The sequence below is a fragment of the Panicum virgatum genome, chromosome 5N (assembly GCF_016808335.1).
Source record: "Panicum virgatum strain AP13 chromosome 5N, P.virgatum_v5, whole genome shotgun sequence".
NCBI lineage: Eukaryota > Viridiplantae > Streptophyta > Magnoliopsida > Poales > Poaceae > Panicum > Panicum virgatum.
The window spans coordinates 13,968,240-13,983,960 of record NC_053149.1 but is presented as its reverse complement, the minus strand read 5'-3'; the positions used below and the strand labels follow the sequence as shown (position 1 = coordinate 13,983,960).

Below are 15,721 nucleotides of genomic sequence, written 5' to 3'. Positions count from 1 at the left end.
TAACCAAATGGCATACGATAGCTACAGAGCGATAACAAATTGAAACGAGAAATTTAAAAGAGCACACACTGAAGCGGGACCAGAACCAAAGGCATCAAATTCGCTGTTATTCTGATCAGTCAATATTCTGATTAGAAAAAAAAACTAGACCTGCGGGGGGAGACCGCCCCCACGGCATTACACTAAAAAGAAGACTTTCTCAAGCAAGTCTAGAAAAACCCCGAACCCCTGCCCCACCCATACATAGTGACCTGTTACCCGTGAGAAAGACCGGACCCCAACTATGCTTTTTAGACATGGGACAAGCGAGGGAATTTTTTTTCCCTGTGCGAGCCGGGGATCAAACCCCCGACCTGATGGTTCTCGCTACCGCACTCCCACCAGCCGAGCTAGCGCTCGTTCACTCAATATTCTGATTAGACCTGTCCGATGTAGCCAATCAAAAGTCATTGACGTGCAGAAGTTCGCAGCACAGGTGTGCCGATAGGAAGCAATCAAATACATAAATTTTGCTATACACTTAGATATAATATATATATATAGATGCATAGCAAAAACTATGCACCTAGAAAATCCAAAACAACTAATAATTTGAGACTGAGGGAGTAGTATATATCTTACAAATCTTCAACAGATAGCTGTCATTTGGCGACGTTCAATGCAAGGGTCAGTCAAGCTAGAAAAGCGCCCCAAATCCAGGCTAACATATACCTCGGCACGGTTCAAAGTTCAAACCAGGGCTGGAAATCATCTAAGCTTGCAATTCAACCAGCGTGCAGCACCAGATAAGCCAGGGGAGAAGCAACACGAAACACGTTCTCAATTAAGCGTCTCCAAGCACTCCAAGGTGCAACAGAATTCCTTCATAGTTCATGCTGTGGATTATTAGGGCAGGGCCAGCCGATTGGGGGCAGCGTACAGGCGAAGCTTATTATTGGTTATATCACCTGTAAATTGTATAGGGCTTATCTAAGCAGCAGGCTGCCACTGCAGTGCATCAAGAGCCTGTTTGTGGACACGGGCGTCTCCAGCTGCTACACGTTGAAACCTGCAAAAAGGACCAACAATGCAGCGTGACAAGAACTGAAGGTATGCTGACCAAAAGCAGTAAGTTGCACGATTGAAGTGACAATAAGACAACTTTTTAGTGTAACACATGTTGGCACACAGGTTGATAATCGTATCAAATTAATGAGAACCAAGATCAATGTTCACAGGGCCAGTGTTTACTGTAGGATTGAAGCTGCGTAGAAAGGACCCATATACACCGAAAGGAACTTCATCAATCTTAATGAGAAGAATGGAGAGTATACTTGTGGGCTGTGATTTTGCAGTGACAGGCCAATGGAGCTTGTCTCCCCTCCAGTCAGTTATTGACCCTCCAGCTCCTTCAATGACAGGTACCAGGGCGAGGAAATCGTATGGCTGCACCAACACAATGAATTACCATAGTATGTAATTTTCATTCATCCAGGCAATAGATGTATGTCAAATTGGCTGCTGTTTTTAGTTAGTTCAGCAATGCACAACAGCTAACACATAACATTATAAAAAAAATCATATGGACCTTTTTTTTCTCCCCCCAAGATTGTAGCAACACCAGTCATGTGAAGTCAAATGCAACTTCAGAAAATTATTTTTTGTACTTCGGTTCTTTATCATGAATTAAGGTATTCATCATATCACAGATATTTTCAAATGGTTAAACAGCTATTTCAAGCCTTAAATGATCCAGAAGTTCAGAGGGCATAGTTCTGATGGGTTATTTACAGTCCTGTAAAGCGATATCTACCACACAGATAAGACTAAAAGAGGAAGAGACACAGGTAAGACTAAAAGAGGAAGAGAACTTTCAGGCTTGCTACACAAAAGGACTGCTTAGTCTGCTAGTCATGCAGGATTGCTAAATGTGGTATGCGTAAAGCATCAATCCAGATAATAATGAACCAAACACATTCTAAATTCAGATGCCCACTGGTTTTGAGTTGTAGGATGACTTGAGCATTCATGAGTTATGTAGGCATAGTTGTCAAGCCCATTCAAGCAAAAAATTAAGTCATTCTATCTTGCTAACAAATCAGACATAGCTCTCTCAAACTGACATGCAAACAATCTATAATCAAAACCGACTTTGGGCGCTTTTGGTTACCCCTCAAAAAAATTTCGCGAAAACAGAATCTTGCATGCATGAAGTACTAAATAAAGTCTATTTGCGAAACATTTTCACAGATGGGTGTAACTTTGCGTGACGAATCTAATCAGCCAAGTTTCACCATGATTTGCTACAGTAATGCTACATTAACCATGCTCTAATCATGCGGTCGAAGGTCTTATTAGATTCATCTCGCGAATTTACCTAGGGGTTCTGTAGGTGGTTTTGTAATTATACTTTATTTAATACTACTAATTAGTGGTCAAAGATGCAAAAAAATTTCATGAATTTTTTTTTCATCCCAAACCAAACACTGCCTGAGGTGGCCCCATGCGTGGACGTGAGGAGCTACCACCCGCCGAAATAGGAGCGGGGCGCTTGTTCTTGGCTTCAAGCTTCTTCATCTTGTGCTCCGCGCAAATGGCAACATTCACCAAGTCATTGAAATCCTCAAACTTGGTAGTAGAGAGCTTTTCTTGCAATTCTTTGGAGAGCCCATCATAGAAACGCTCTTGCTTCTTGTCTTCATTAGTCACTTCTTCGGGCGCATATTGAGAAAGAGTGTTGAAGATATTGACATAGGTCATCACATCACATCATGATTGCCTTATGTGAGATTAAGAAATTCCTTCTTGATATCCATGATACCCTTGGGAATATGAAGAGAGAAATGCCGCCCGGAATTCCTCCCAAGTGAAGCGGTAATTAGCAGGGCGAGAAGCCTTGAAACCCCGCCACCAAGCTCCGGAGGCATCCCGGAGGCATCATGAAGTTGATGAGCAACAAAGAGAACCTTCTCATATTGATCACATTGAATAAACCCAAGTTTCTCTTCAGTAGTATTAAGCCAAAAGTCCACATCCAAAGGATCCTTAGAGCCACGGAAAATGGGTGGATTAGTGCGAAAGAAATCCCCAAACTTGTTGACTTGAGATTCTTCCCTTTGACCTTGGTTGCCATTGTTGCCCATTTGATTGACGATGTGCCCGAAGAGTTGAGTTTGCTGAGTTAGAACATCTACGAGGGTGGGTTGAATGGGTGGATCGGGGAGAGGACCATTGTTGTTGTCATTATTATTATTACCACTGGCACCAATCCTCTCGGTTCCCGAACGCAACACCATCCTATTATCAATGAAATAGGTTAGCGATCGAGAGTGAGTGATAAAGAATGATGTTTGAGAGAAAGATGAATGATAATGTGTAAATAAAAATCCATCACATAAATGACACAAGACTAATAATTGGGCAACAAATTCTAAGAGAAAAGCGTATCGTATTCACTATGAATCAACAAGATAAAGTAATTCGAAAATCTGGACAGCAACATATTTAGTTGATTAGGTGTAGAGATTTGGAGACCAAAAGAGTAGGAAAAATTATCACAAATTATTCCAATAAGTACTAGACATGTATGAGTGCATGCATGCGAGATATGGGTGCAACATGACGTCTCCTCACTTCGTTACACACAAGATCACAAGCTTAACAATAAAATTCCAGTAAACATGCAATAAGGTAAAGATGCGATAACTTGCATAAATTAAGCAACAACTAAAAAATATTAAGCATAGATGATAACCACCAAGTCAAAGCAACACAACCATAAACATCCAACAAGTTCATAAGAGCACGATTAAGCGTTTACCACTTGCTCTCACCACGATACAACCACATTGCCCAAGCGCTACGTTCTTTCTACTAGCACTTTGGAACAATGGGCATCCTTTCCCCTCATACTAGACAAAAGATTTATGGGTGAAGGGGCTCCGAATCTCCCAAAAGGGACTCTCGAGTCGTGGGCTCCGCATGGATCCGGCGCACGCGCAACCCCATGGAGATAGGGTTGTACCCACGCCTTGCTTGGGCCCACACACCCACCAAATGCGGATAACGGTGGGAAAGAGGGGCTTCTTGTGGCGTGTTTTGAGGCCAAGCATTGGGCACCGTCCTCGATAATCTCATCATCCTTATATAAGGCTCCACTTGAACTTGGAGAATGACGAGGCGCCTTCTCGTCTCCTCCAATTCCCACACCAAGCTCCGGTTCTCAATCTCATATGCGGTCATGGCCTCAGCCATGCATCTCTCCACAGTGAAAGGCCCATTCGGAGGCGTAACAACATGGGCAATCGGATCCTCACGTGCCCGCACGGGAGGTAGGTGAAGGGTTCCTCCCAAAACTCTGAATGCTCATGGCGAAGCACGACGATGGCACTCCGAGCCACCTCTTGAATTGCCATCTCCATTGACATGTCATGCTCTCGATTTTGAAGCTTGGGGCATGTCAATGGAGATTAATCGTAGCGCTTGGGCAATGTGGTTGTATCGTGGTGAGAACGAGTGGTAAACGATTAATCGTGCTCTTGTGAACTTGTTGAATGGTTATGGTTGTGTTGCCTTGACTTGGTTGTTATCATCTATACTTAATATTTCCTAGTTGTTACTTAATTTATGCAAGTTATCGCATCTTTACCTTATTGCAAGCTTGCTGGAATTTTGTTGTTAAGTTTGTGATCTTGTGTGTAACGAAGTGAGAAGACGTCGTGTTGCACCCATATCTCGCATGCATGCACTCATACATGTCTAGTACTTATTGGAATAATTTGGGACAATTTTTCCTACTCTCTTGGCCTCCAAATTTGCACCAAATCAACTCAATGTGTTGCTGTCCAGATTTTTGAATCCCAATATATTGTTGATTCATAGTGAATACGATATGCCTTTCTCTTAGAGTTTGTTGCCTAATTATTAGTCTTGTGTCGTTTATGTGATGGATTTTTATCTACGCATTATCATTCACCTTTCTCTCGAACATCATTCTTTATCCCTCACTCTGAATCGCTAACCTATTTCATTGATAATAGGATGGTGTTCGTTCAGGAATCGAGAGAAATGGTGTCAGTGGTTCGGGTGGTAATAATAATAATGACAACAACAATGGCGCTCTTCCTGATTCACCCATTCACCCCACCCTTGCGGATGTTCTAGCTGGGCAAACTCAACTCCTCGAGCACATGGTCAATCAAATGGGCAACAGTGGCAACCAAGATCAAAGGGAAGAACCTCAAGTCAACAAGTTTGGGGATTTCTTTCGCACTAATCCACCCATTTTCCGTGGCTTCAAGAATTCTTTGGATGCGAACTTTTGGCTTAATACTATTGAAGAGAAACTTGGGTTTATTCAATGTGATCAATATGAGAAGGTTCTCTTTGCCACTCATCAACTTCATGGTGCCCCCAGAGCTTGGTGGCAGGGTTTCAAGGCTTCTCACCCTGCTAATTACCGCTTCACTTGGGAGGAATTCCGGGCGGTATTTCGCTCTTTTCATATTTCCAAGGGTATCATGGATATCAAGAAAAAGGAATTTCTTAATCTCACACAAGACAATCGTGATGTGATGACCTATATCAATGTCTTCAACACTCTTTCTCAATATGCGCCCGAAGAAGTGGCTAATGAAGACAAGAAGCAAGAGCATTTCTATGATGGGCTCTCTGACGAATTGCAAGACAAGCTCTCTACTACCGAGTTTGATGATTTCAATGACTTGGTGAATGTTGTCATTCGCGCCGAGCACAAGATGAAGACGCTTGAGGCCAAGAACAAGCGCCCCGCTCCCATCTCGGTGGGTGGTAGCTCCTCACGTCCACGCATGGGGCCACCTCCTCCACCTCGTGCACCGGGTGCTCAACCTTGGGGATGCCCGGCTCTTTTTGTGAAGAAGAAAAATGATAGCTTGCGAATGTGTGTTGACTACCGTCCGTTAAATCAGGTCACCCAAGAACAAATATCCACTTCCTCATATTGATATCTTATTCGATCAACTCTCGGGAGCTCGTTATTTCTCTAATATTGATCTAAGATTAGGCTATCATCAAATCAAGATTTGAAGAGAAGATATTCGAAAAACAGCCTTCTCTACTAGATATGGTCTCTATGAATTCACCGTCATGTCATTCGGCCTCACCAATGTACCGGTTTACTTCATGTATTTGATGAATAACATCTTCATGGAAGAACTTGATGTCTTTGTGGTTATCTTCATTGATGATATTCTTATCTATTCCAAGACCCAAGAAGATCATGCTCGTCATATTCATATTGTACTCCAAAAGCTTAGAGAGCATCGTCTTTATGCCAAGTTTAGCAAATGTGAGTTTTTGCTTGAAGAAGTATCTTTTCTTGGTCATATTCTCTCCAAGGATGTTATTACCGTGGATACTTGCAAGGTGCAAGATGTTCTTAATTGGAAGCAACCTCAAAACATTACCGATATCCGGAGTTTTCTTGGACTTGCGGGCTATTACCGCCGGTTCATAGAGAACTTTTCCAAGATTGCAAAGCCTATGACCGAGTTGTTGAAAAATAGAGTCAAGTTTGAATGGTTCCAAGCTTGTGCGGAAGCCTTCCAAACTCTCAAAGATCGTCTCACTATCGCTCCCGTTCTTGCTCAACCAAATATTCACAAGAGCTTTGGTATCTATTGTGATGCCTCTCGCATTGGTTTTGGTTGTGTTCTTATGCAAGAAGGCTAAGTGGTGGCCTATGCCTCTCGTCAACTCAAGCGATATGAAGAAAATTATCCTACCGATGATTTAGAGCTTGCGGCCGTTGTCCATGCTCTAAAGATATGGCGTCACTATCTTCTTGGAAATCATTGCAACATCTACACCGATCATAAGAGCCTCAATTATATATTCACTCAATCCGATCTCAACATGAGACAACTTCGGTGGCTCGAATTGAATAAAGATTATGACCTTGAAGTTCACTATCATTCCGGAAAAGCAAATGTCGTTGCCGATGCACTAAGCCGAAAGGCCCAATGCAATTGATTGACCATCGGTCCTCCTCTTCATACCCTTTGTGATGATCTTCAGAAGCTTGATATTGGAATGGTCAAAAAAGGCTATCTTGCTACCCTCACAATCAAATCCGATCTCTATGATCAAATTAAGGAAGCCCAAAAGAACAATAAGGGTATGGCCCGAATTCGTGATTTAATGAAGGAGGGCAAGGCTAAATGTTTATCTATTGATGATCAAGGAGTTCTTTTCTTTGAGAAACGTATTGTGGTGCCCAAGGATCTTAGCCTAAGGCGCCTCATTCTCGATGAAGCTCATAGTTCTCAATTTTCTATTCATCTGGGTAGTACTAAAATGTATCAAGATCTCAAACAAAAGTTTTGGTGGACTCGCATGAAGCAGGAAATCGCTCGATATGTCGCCGAGTGTGATGTTTGCCAAAGGGTTAAAGCCGGACATCTCAAACCGGCCGGTACTCTTCAACCTCTACCTATCCTTCATGGAAGTGGGAAAATATTGGAATGGATTTTATCACCGGATTACCAAAGTCTTCCCAAGGATATGATTCTATTAGGGATATTGTGGATCTTTTGACAAAATCGGCTCACTTTCTTCCGGTTAAGACTACCTTCCGAGCCAAGCATTATGCGGAGTTGTATCTCACTCGCATCGTGTGCCTTCATGGTGTTCCAAAAACCATTGTCTCTGATCGTGGTTCTCAATTTGTTGCCCACTTTTGGAGGAGCCTTCAGGAAGCTATGGGAACCGACCTCACCTATAGCACCGCTTATCATCCTCAAACCGACGATCAACCGAGAGGGTCAATCAAATCCTAGAAGATATGCTACGAATTTGTGCTCTCATCTATGAGAAGAAATGGGTTACTTGTTTGCCTTTTGCGGAGTTCTCCTATAACAATAACTATCAAGCAAGTATAAAAATGTCTCCCTTCAAAGCTCTCTATGGAAGACGATGTAGGACTCCCATCAATTGGTCCGAATCCGGGGAAAGGCCTTTCTTTGGCCCGGATTTGGTGAAGGATGCCGAAGATCAAGTCAAAATTATTCGTGAAAATCTTCGCATTGCTCAATCTCGTCAAAAGACTTATGCCGATCGCCGCCGCCGTGATCTCCACTTCAAGGTGGGCGATTATGTCTATCTCAAAGTATCTCCTTTCAAGGGCACTCGTCGTTTTCAAGGGGAAAATTAGCGCCTCGCTATGTAGGACCCTTCCAAGTTACCAAGAGAGTTGGAGCGGTTCCTTATCAATTAAATCTTTCCCAATCGCTCTCCGCCGTTCACAATGTGTTTCACGTATCTCAATTGAAGAAGTGTCTCCGTGTTCCAACCGACGCCGTTGATTTAGAGACACTTGATCTTCAACCGGGTTTTACTCATGAGGAGCATCCCATTGCCATTCTTGATCATGATGAAAGAAGAGTGAAGCGTAGTATGGTGAAATTTGTCAAGGTGCAATTGAGCAATCACACCGAAGATGAAGCTACATGGGAACATGAGGACCGATTGCGACAAGAGTACCTCGAATTCTTCTTCAATGACTAAGCTTTCTCTCTACCGCACCCCGCTTCCTTAAAGAAGATTATCATCATAGGTAAGTTTATATGTGTACACAATCACCATCAAAAGACTCCGGAGATATTCTACACCACCACACCACCTCTTAGATGTTTAACTTGTCTAGGTGAATATGGCATCAATCCACCGAGAGTTTTGTCACTTCCTCTCTAATCTATCAAAATATCGGGACGAGATTTTCTTAAGGGGGGAGAATTGTCACGACTCAAATGTTAAAAACACATTTAACATTTAATTAACAACATCATGAGCATCATCAAGGCATAATGGAGCATCATGTGCATGTGTTGCATGTATTATTTAATAATTGTGCTTGTTTGAAGTGTATGCTTGTGAAGTAAGTTCAACTTTTGTTATGCAACCTGGCCTCCAAAAAAAATATTTAAATACTAGATTTCAAATGTTGAATTTAAAATATTTTTGTAGGATTTTATTGTCTTTGAATCGAGCCATAAAATTCTTGGAAGATTTAAAAACAGTCGTTTTGTTTAATTTGCTGCGACCACTCTACAAAGTCTTTTTGAGTTATTCTTGTTGCAATGTGTTCTTGGTGATTTTATCTTCCTCCAGTAAAACTTTGGTGATTTTTGGAGCCCGGGAACACCTTTGTTTTGAATTTCAAACTTCAACCGTCTTTCTCTTCTCGCCGGCCCACCTGTCAGCTCCCCCTCTCCCCTTCCTACGCACCTCTGCGCTCCCACATTGGGAAACTAGGGCGGCGGCGCCACGGCAGCACCCACCCGTTGGCGCGCGGAAGCCGAGGCGCCACAGCGCCCGTCCGCCCGCTCGCCCTTCCCTCCTCACTCCATTTAAGTGTGCCAGCCCCCTTTTCTTCTGAGACCCTAGCTCCCCTTTCCTCCATTGCCGCCGCCGCCGCCTGGAGCTCCACCGCCGCTGTCGATTCATCGTCTCCTGTGAGCCATCCTTCGATTCCTCGCGCGGGGAGCTCCCTCTCACTCTCTTCGTCCGATTCCGGTGCTCACCCGGCCGTTTCCCCTTCCGCAGGACCTCCCCCGGCGAGCCTCCTTCGCCGCCGCCGCCCATCCTCGTCGCGTCGCCCGTCCGCCGCTTCTCCCTGCCGCTCAAGCTGCCGGTGAGCTTCGCCTTGCTCGGGACCACGCCATGCGCCCGCTTCCCGAGCCCACCGGCCCTGCTTCACCGCGCTGCCGCTCGCCGTTCGCCGCCGCGCCGCGCGCGCGCCGTGGCCGCGCTCCCGCGCGGGTCAAGGCCCCTGGCCTTGCCTTGACCCGGCCTGGGTGGGCCGCCTACCCATGGGCCCCGCCTGTCTACCTCCGGGCTGGCCGGCTGTGGGTGGATCTAGCGATTTTGCCCTGTTTTGTGATGTTTTATATGTCTGCAAACTTGTAAAATGTGTATAAATTCGTGTATAGCTCCGGAAAATGTGAAACTTAATTTGTTGGATTCGTAATGCTTAGATCTACTGTGGAAAAATGTTGTTTTGCATGTTATCTTGCTGTAGATTTATTTATGATTTAATGTTCCAAAAGTAAGTTAAATGCTTAGTTAATTGTGTACTGCTCTGAAAATGCCAAACTAGATTTGGATAGATTCCTTGTGAAATGCTCGTTCCAGTAGTACAACTTGTTTTAATGTTTGCCTGCTATTTGTTAAGGTTTTAGTGTGTTTTTATGCTTGCTGTCTGAAATGTTGTTTATTTCATAACTCTTTGCAGAAAAATGATAAAATGGTGAAGCCTGTTTTGTTAGCTCTGTATTCGTGCCTAGTATCTATGCTAGTTTTCTTGGATTTGTTCAGTTAAGCTTGCATGCCTTTTCTGAATTAACTTGTATAGGGCAGCTGAAACTTGTGATTTTCATAAGTAATTCTAGAAAAATGATTTTGCTGCAAATCCAAGTTTCACGGGTTCCTTGTAATGTTCTCTGCATGCTCAATTTAATTTATGATTTTTGCTTGCTGAGTAAGCCATGTTTCTCAATTCTTGTTTTAGATTTGTTGCTTGCATGTTCAATAGTGATCGTTTGTCATTGCATGTGTTATGATTGTGCATCATCGCATGTGTGCCATCCATTCTTCATGTCATATCACTCTCGCATAATTCATGGCATCACACTAATGCATACATCTCATTCATGCATCATAGTGACCGAGATGCCGGAGAGCGAGACTGAAGCGTCCCCACAAAAGAGAAGACTTAAATGTGATACAAAACATCAGTCCCAGGAGGCTGATGCCACATTTATTACATCAGATGGTTCAAAACCTTACAAACCTTGGCGGACACTCGATACAGATGATGATAATTATTAACCAAGCTACAACATAACACCAGACTGCAAACCACATAGGGTCCACTACGGGCTCAGAGTACTGCGACAGCGGAGGCATCTCAACGGGGCCGGTTCCACAGGCAAGATTGGGTGTAGAACGATAACCCTACTCGGCGTCGTCTGGAACGAAGTCCGGATCTTCTTCTGTAAAAAGTGAGAGTGGGGTGAGTACAAACGTACTCAGCAAGTCCAACCACACCCACGAAGGGGGTTATAACAGAATAGTATGCATAGGTAAATCAAGGATAAGGTTTCGGTTTAATTTGACGAAAACGATATTTTATGCAGGGGTTTATTATACGAAAAACCTTTTAGAAATCAGTTTTTGCAGTAACACAGAGTTCAGGTTTTAAAACCGCTACCGGACTCCCTGTCCGTCGTAGCACACGGCACCACTGCCGGACACAATTCCAAAACAACTCACACCAGCCCATCCCAGAGAAACACTAGTTATGTGACCACACCGTAACTCGCCCAATACCGTGGGCACGGACTATTCGAATAGACTCTTAACTCTGCAGAGGTGTGCAACTTTACCCACAAGTAGGATACCACAACTCGAACACCGTCGTGTCGGTGTAGATCCCAACATAGCCATTACCCACCATAGCTAAGCCTGACTAGCCATCACGGGATGCACCAAGGGGTCATCGACCGTTCACTTAGGTATAACCGGGCATAAGTCACTCTGGGCTTATCCCTTTTCCTTAGTCACCCGTTGCTCTCAGCTCTCCTGATGGCTATCACACCAACTAGTGGGATTTATGCTACGCCGTTGCCCATACAACGGTCGAGTGGTTTGCACGATAGTGGAGTTAGGTGAGATGACACACCAACTCGGTCCTTAGACGCGACAAGATGGATATCTCCCTTCTTTGCCCTGCCACACAGGCATAGGCACACCAATCGGCAATTCACACAGAAATGCCGTCCATCCCGTCCATACTCATCTTTCGAAAATCCACATTTTATCCCTTCCCACACTCACATATTTTCTTTATCAAATAAATTATGTTATGAGTAAAGTCCTAAGCGTTCTAATATCGATTAACGTCTAAGCAAAATCAGACATTAATCTAGGTGGTCAAGGAATGGTCATCACAAATCAAGGGGTGGCTATCCAACCGTGTTTTCATGCAAGCAAAACATATGCAATTTTATAAAACAGGCCATTGGGTTGTGTTCATAAAAACTAGGACAGAAACATGCATCAAAAGATGGGATTGAACTTGCCGTCTTCAAAGCCTTCGGGGAAGTCTTGACCTTCGGGCTCGGGGTCGCGGGACGGGTCCTCGTTCACCTGCTCACAGCACTGCTCGTCAACGGGTTCTCCGTCGTTCACTCCGTGGTCTACAGCGCACACAAACAGGCACACAATCAAAACACAGAAGATAAAGATTTGTCGTCGAGCTCGAAACGGGAACACATGAAATATAGAGCATAGAGTATTATTTTTGGATGGTTTCTGAGTGGTATGGCCGCAACTGAGCTAGGAGAGGCGGGGTAAAATTTTAGGTTAATCCGGGGTCGTTAGGCACATAAAATGATAGGTCAGGGGAGCGTTTAGGCCCTAAACAGGGGTTCAGGGACCTAATTGTAATTATAATTAAGTAAGCAAGGGCTTGGTTTATATTTTAGAAGTTTCTTGGGTTAATTAAAAAGGGTCAGGGTTTTATTTGTAATTAAGTTTATAAGGTGGGGGGTTTGTTTTGGAAATATAACAAAGGGTAAGGGTTTAATTGAAAAAGGGCTTAAAAGGTTGGGGTTTCTTTGCTGATTAGAGGAAAGGGGAGGGGGTTCAAGGCAAAACTGCCTTTCCCCTTCCTCTCACCGCTGGAAACAGGGGAGGGGTGGGCGGCGCACGGCGGCGGCCGATTCGGCCGCCCTGGGCCTCGACGACGGCCCGGGGTAGAGGGGAAAGGAAGGTGGGCCCACGGGAGGTCGAATCCCCTCCTTAATTCGAGCGGAGGGGGTCCGAGGTGGTGGCGCCACGGTGGCGAGCGGCAGCGGGCGACGGCGAGCTTGGGGCGGCGCCACGGAGCGCGGCGGCGGCCGGGAAGTGAGGGAAAACGGAGAGGGGATTGAGGAGGTCCGGTTGCCCTACCTGACTTGGGCTAGAGCGCAGCGAGGAGGGGTGCTCCGCGATGGCCGGCGTTCGGGAGCGGCGGCTATGGCGGGCGGCGGCTCTAGGAGGTCAGGAAGGCGGCGGTCGGTGGTGCTTGTGGGTTGGGGGAGCAGAGGAGCGGCGCTGGGGTCACTTTATAGGCGGCGTAGGTCGGTGGAGGCGAGGGTGCGTCGGTGGCGACCCGGCGGACCTCGCGGCCGGCCTTAATGGCGGTGGGGGCCGGCTCAGCGCTGGGCGTCAACGGCGGTCGGAGCTCGAGCAGTGAGGCGACGTGACGCCTCAGGCAGGCGGCGACCGCCGCAGGCGGCGCTGTGCCGAGGTCGCCGCCGCTGTGCGGCGTCAACGGTGGTCGTGGGCGAGCGGCGTGGCTTTGCGTGAGCGTGTGCGCTGAGGCGGGGCACGGTGGTGCAGGCGAGCGGGGCCGGCGGCGTGGGCGCGCGTGGCGGGGGTGGCGCACGGGCCGGTGGCGAGTCCGCGCGCGTGCGTGCGCGTGCGCGCGACGTCGCGGCGGCGCTGGAGCAGCTCAGCGTGGCGTGTCGGGGTGCGCGGGCTGGGCAGGCGGAGCACGGCCAGGGGGGGCGCGCGCGGGCGGGGCGAGGCGCGCGCGGCGAGCGTCGCGTGCGGCCCAGCCGTGGCGGGGCTGCTCTGCAGCGCGCGAGTGGCGGCGTGGCTCGGCCGTGCGCGCGCGGGCGGCCGTGGCGCGGCGCGTGCGTGCGCACGCGTGGGGAAGCCGACGCACGGGGCGGCGAGCAGGGTGCCGGCCCGAGCGGCGCGCGGCAGAGGGAGAGAGAGAAGGAAAAGAAAGAAAGAAAAGGAAAAGAGAAAAAGAAAAGGGAAAAGAGGGAAGGGAGAAAAGCGGGCACGTGTCGGCGGCAATCGCGGGGCGCGCGGCCAGCGGGCGGCGTGTGCGGGTCGGGAGCGCGCCAGGGAGGAGAGGGGGAAAAAGGAGAGATTCGCGCCGTGATGGTGGCGCCCGGTCGGCCACGCGCGGCGCCTGGGCGTGCGTGAGCGCGACGCGCGGGTGTTGGGTGTCGGGACAAGTTTTTCGGGAATCGGGAGATCGGAACAGGGAGGATTCCGGAAAACTGGGGTTAGGGTTTTAAGGAGGGGTCTCGAGCTCAACGACGAAGCAAAATTTTAGCGCACGATTTATTTTGGGTAATTTTTGGGATGTTACAAACCTACCCCACTTAAAATGAATCTCGTCCTCGAGATTCGACTGGTTCCTAAACAGGTGGGGAAATTCCTTCTTCAGAGCATCTTCTCGTTCCCACGTAGCTTCTTTTATTCCATGTCTGCTCCACTGAACTCTACAAATTCGTACTTCGGAGTTTCTGGTTCTTCTAGTGACGGTGTCTAGAATCTTGACCGGTACTTCTTGATACCGCAAGTCTGGCTGTAGATCTATTGTTTCAACCGGCACATGCTCTGCCTCGGGTACCCTCAAACACCTTCTTAATTGCGAGACATGAAAGACGGGGTGGATGTCCGACATTTCCTCCGGTAGCTCTAGGCGATATGCTACTGTCCCAACTTTCTTTAGAACTTGGTATGGTCCAATGTATCGGGGAGCCAACTTTCCTTGTACCTGGAATCTTCGGGTCCCTCGAATGGGTGATACCTTGAGATACACAAAATCTCCTGGGTTGAAACTTATTTCGCGTCTTTTCTTGTCGGCGTAGCTCTTCTGTCGGGACTGGGCCGCTTTTATCTTTCCTCGAATCTCGGCGACTCTTTCTTCGGCTTCTTTTATGAGTGCGGGGCCGACTAGGGCACGTTCTCCAACTTCTGACCACATCAGAGGGGTTCTGCATTTTCTTCCATAGAGAGCTTCAAACGGTGACATGCCCAAGCTTGTTTGGTACCCGTTGTTGTATGAGAACTCGGCGTAGGGTAGACTCTGCTCCCAATCCTTGCCATAAGTGAGGACACATGCTCTCAGCATATCCTCCATGATCTGATTCACCCTTTCCGTCTGACCATCCGTCTGCGGATGATAAGCGGAACTAAAGTCTAGCTTGGTGCCCATGGCTTTATGCAAACTCTTCCAAAATCTTGAGGTGAACTGGGTCCCTCTATCTGAAACGATTCGGCTGGGCACACCATGCAATTTCACTATGTTCTCTATATAGAGCTTAGCTAGCTTCTCTCCGTCATAGTTGGCCCGTACGGGTATGAAGTGAGCTGATTTAGTAAGGCGATCCACTATTACCCATATGGAGTCATGTCCTTTTTGGGTTCTGGGCAAGCCCACTACAAAATTCATTCCTACTTCATCCCATTTCCAAACCGGAATGGGTAGGGGTTGCAGCAATCCTGCCGGCTTCTGGTGTTCAGCTTTAATTCTTTGGCAAGTATCGCAATGGGCGACGAATCGTGCAATATCTGCCTTCATCCCATTCCACCAATATTTCTGTTTTAAGTCCATATACATTTTGGTGGATCCTGGGTGAATTGAGTAAGCCGAGTTATGGGCTTCATCCATGATCATCTGCCTGAAATCTCCTTTCTGGGGCACACAAATTCTGTCTTTATACCACAACGTTCCCTTATTATCAACTCGAAAGTCTGGGGCCTTATTTTCTCCGGTTTGCCTCCGGATTTCCATCAGCCCTTTGTCCGATCTTTGGGCTTTCCTGATTCTTTCCTCCAGAGTGGATTGAACGTTCAGCACTTGACTGGAGCCTCGAGGGACAATGTGCACATTTAATCATGCCATTTCTTCTTGTAA

At 46.8% G+C, this 15,721-nt stretch overlaps 1 pseudogene; it reads right to left on the bottom strand.

The window, feature by feature from the left end:
- Positions 1–432: 432 nt before the first annotated feature.
- LOC120672369 overlaps positions 433–15,721 on the bottom strand; it is a 28,262-nt pseudogene continuing 12,973 nt past the window's right edge.